General features: G+C 37.9%; 1 protein-coding gene across 3 annotated transcripts in view; it reads left to right on the forward strand.

Annotated features, from left to right (window-relative positions):
• Positions 1-577: 577 nt before the first annotated feature.
• LOC117939137 (cyclic nucleotide-gated cation channel alpha-3-like) overlaps positions 578-3962 on the forward strand; it is an 11501-nt gene continuing 8116 nt past the window's right edge. For all 3 annotated transcript variants that reach the window (XM_034864166.1, XM_034864165.1, XM_034864167.1), the window contains exon 1: positions 578-849. The gene's annotated coding sequence lies outside the window, so the exon portion shown is untranslated. The remainder of the gene's footprint in view (positions 850-3962) is intronic.

The following is a 3962-nucleotide window of genomic DNA, read 5'->3' on the forward strand; positions in this document are numbered from 1 at the left end:
CTGAGAGCTGGAGGTGGAGTCTGATGTCTCACTTTAGCTGTCCACACACTAAGAGGATTTACCTAGACTGGAAGGGATATAAACAAAGAGGTAGTTTCAGCTTTTTTTCACCTCCCAGTTATGTATCCAGTGATTCTTTGTAGAAACAAAACAAAAACACATAAAAAATATTCTTCAACTAATAATGATATCATACAAATCGTTTTTTTTCTGTCTTTAGAGGTATTAAAACATCAGTGTCAAAACAAAATGTCTTGAGTACTTTTTAATATTAAGGTAGGAGCAGTGCAATAAGCTCAGAAATCATACAGCAACATTTACATCCCACCAAAGGTAAACTGTATGATTATTAACTATAATCCAAATCCAAAATCCAGGACACTATCTTTTGTAATGATATTGATATATTCTACCGTATCACTAAACTCTATTTCTTTTTCCCTTTTTTAATAAAAGCTCTATTTTGTAGTCAACTCACACTGGCTGATTTTTATGTAGTTTAAAGGCATAGAAAAAGATTCCCTCATCCTCCCCCTCCTCCCCCTCCCCCTCCTCCTCCTCCTCCCTTCATTCTCTGAGGTGGTGCAGATTGGATAAACAGAAGGAACTCCTTAACAGCAGATTGGCAAGAGCTTGTCCATAGAAAAGCATGAGTGTTGTTTGCTCCTGTGGCTTGAATTAGAAGACATACATTAACTCCAGGATCTATGTATCTGAACTGAACTGAGCTCTCCTGTCAGTCTCATGTTTGATGTGAAAATGGAAGAACAAGTAAGGACCAATTTAGGATTCATGCAGAGCTCACCCCGAATTCCCCTCGCTGTCTGAACTGCTCGTCATCACATTCAGGTAAACTACATTTGAAAGTAGATAGTGGTTGTTTTTATTTTTACGGCGTGATTACAAGAAAAGACTGCTCTGAAGTCCTGACGACAAGTTCTATTGGGTTGAAAATCTAATTTTAGCTGATTTAATCTGTGAGAGAAGGATTTGAGTTAACAGTGCTAAGAAACATGCTCAGCTAATGGGACTAAACACATACAGAAGCTGTTTTACTGTCTGTCAGTTAGCTATTGCAAAATGAAAACCAGCATTTTCAGTACAATGGGGTAGGTACCCGTTTTGGTGCGCTCCTCAGGGTCTGGAAATGGAACCTCTGAACCTCTGGTTACAAGCTGCAGGTTTTGACGTACATACACAGTCTACAAACACTTTAAAAACAAGCCATGTAGCTTCTCTAGACTTTACTGCAACTCTAGTTATGTATCATCTGTCTTCAACATCTACTTCTTGTGTTCTTTTAGCTCATGTAGAGTATACACACTGTGTCAACTTTATAAAGACATTTGTATGAACGTTTGATCAATGGGTTATGACTAATGTAAAGATACTGAGATTGAGATAAAGAGCATAACGGGTTTAATATACTTTACTAATTGAGTTGCTGTTGGGTAACGATGGCCACATTTAACCCTTGTGTTGTCTTTCCCTTAACATGATAAAAAAAACTTTTGTTGTCCCTATCTCAATGTCTCAATGTTTTTGTTGCTGTTCAACAAAAAAAGTTTAGTTTTTTGGGGGGGGGTTTCAAAACCTTTATTGTGTTTTTTCCCCTTGTCCCTTTGGTTGAAGTTTTGTCACTTTTTTGACATTTTAGCCATTTTTTCCAAAGTTTTTGATAATTACTTCCAGTGTTTTTTTTGTAGTTTTTGTCCCATGTTCTAATATTTTTCCCCATTGTTTTGTTGCATTGTTGATATTTTTGACCTCCCATATTTCTGATATAAAACAACTTGGACATGGGCCAAATTTGGCCCGAGGACAACACGAGGGTTAATAGGCGTACATCTCAACTGTAACCTAACACCATACAAAGGATCGTCTTTTTTCTTCTATTTTCTTACTTTTTTGTGTAGCTTATGAAATTAAATATTTGGATCATCGGGGCCTCCTCCGAAAAGCTTTTAGTGGCTTATTTGGGGTTCCCCATGTCACGCGGCACTACACATGATCATTGGACATTCTGAAATTGTGATTAATGATACAATGGTGACGTGCGAAATAAACAAAATGAAAACGAAAGAATCAAAGTTTTACAAATTAATATTTATTTCTAAATTATAAATTATTTTCATCAAGATAAAATTACCTCCTTTTGCTCTCTCTGCTCCACTGACGCCTTTTTCAGGAAACAAACACATAAGAGGACATTCTAGCTTAAACACCATCCATCAAACTTTAGAAACCAACAACCACAATAACAAAACAGTTATGTGGTATTGTCGTAAAACTTGTAAAATGGATAGACTTATGTTAGATTAAGAATAATTAAATTTGCTCCCAATTTAGAGCAACACAATGCGATGTGTTGCCCAATCCCATTGATTATTGATCCCATTGACTCTTTTCTTGCATGGAGATGGACGGTATATGATTACAGTTTTCACCACCAGCTGTCTATAGTGGGTGCAATGAATGCTGGTTGTGAATGTATATCACAGCAGAATAGTGTATACATCCATAGCAACAATGTATTTATGGAACAAGTCCACCAACATGCTTACTTCCTACATTAGTAGGGGAAAGGAGATGTAGGTAAGAGTACAAGTGGCCTAATGATAATAAAGTAAATAGTGAAATTCAAGGCTTTCAACTTGGACTAGACTATATTGATGTGTGTAACATTATCATTTAACACTACACATTATCTGGCACATTATGATACGGATTTTATGATCCCCGTAAAAAGCGGCGTTAAATGAGTAGGCTATACCACGGCGCTTTTTACGGCGTTTTGACATTAGAAAATGTAAAAAGTACAAGTACAAGTCCATCTGCGCGTTGAAATGAGGCTGACAAGGGACAAACACCATTGGTTGACCCAAAAATCCCAAAGCAACGCTGTCAAGTGCACCTCAACTTATTTGTCTCAGGTATAGTGGCTCAACGTTAAAGTTTGTTTTAACCGTTTACTGTTTTCTCTGTCAATGAAGCCACCTATTTATGTTTAGCGGTAAAACCGCAACGTATGGTACAGAGCATAGTTTAGAGACTTCAGAGGCAACGTGCAGTGCAGTTATACATAACCGATTTTGGCTACTTCCTTATCTTATTGGCTGCGCTTTGAAAGATCGGCTCCAGCAAGCGCAGCGCTCTGTAGCAATCTCAAGTGGTGCACCACCTTCTGTTGTCCCTGTCACTTCCCAATGTGAGGCAAGTGCAGATTTGCAGCATGTGTCACTTTGCAACAAGTGAAGATGTGGGTTGCATACGCGTCACTTTGTGATGAGTGAAGCTGTGAGTTCCGCATGCATCACTTTCCAAGAAGTAGCATATAATATGCTAACGAGAGAGTTCTGTTATGTCAATAAAGTCAAAATGGATCTACTTAACCAAGTTGGTTCACTGTTGGCTACAAGTTAGCATCAAAGACAACAAAGGCTGTCACTTTAATGGCATTTTGAGCTAACGTTAGCAGTCAATCATAGATAGCTAAAACGTTTTTTTAAATTACTGCTAGCTTTGATACAAGCTAGCAAACAAACACAACAAAGGCTGGCACTGGAATGGCATTTTTAGCTAACATTAGCAATCAAACAATCATAGATAGCTACACATTTTTGAAATGACTGCTAGCTTAGCTACAAACTAGCAATCAAACACAACAAAAGCTGTCACTTGAAAGGCGTATTTAGCTAACATTAGCAATAAAGCAATAATAGATAGCTAAAACATTTATGAACTGATTCCCAGCTTCTGTTATTGTTTGTAATGAGAAACGTTTATTACTTTATGCATTTCACAAATTTTAGTATGACATGACATGTTATGTCGTAAACCGTTTAAATATGAGCATGCGCAGCTAACATCTGCACTTGACTAGAGCCGGTGTCGTGCCAATGTACTTATCCCCGCCAGGATCTGTATCCCCTGGCCGCGGGAGCGCGCATACACACAGAGCG

Source organism: Etheostoma cragini, chromosome 24 (genome assembly GCF_013103735.1).
Source record: "Etheostoma cragini isolate CJK2018 chromosome 24, CSU_Ecrag_1.0, whole genome shotgun sequence".
Taxonomy (NCBI): Eukaryota; Metazoa; Chordata; class Actinopteri; order Perciformes; family Percidae; genus Etheostoma; species Etheostoma cragini.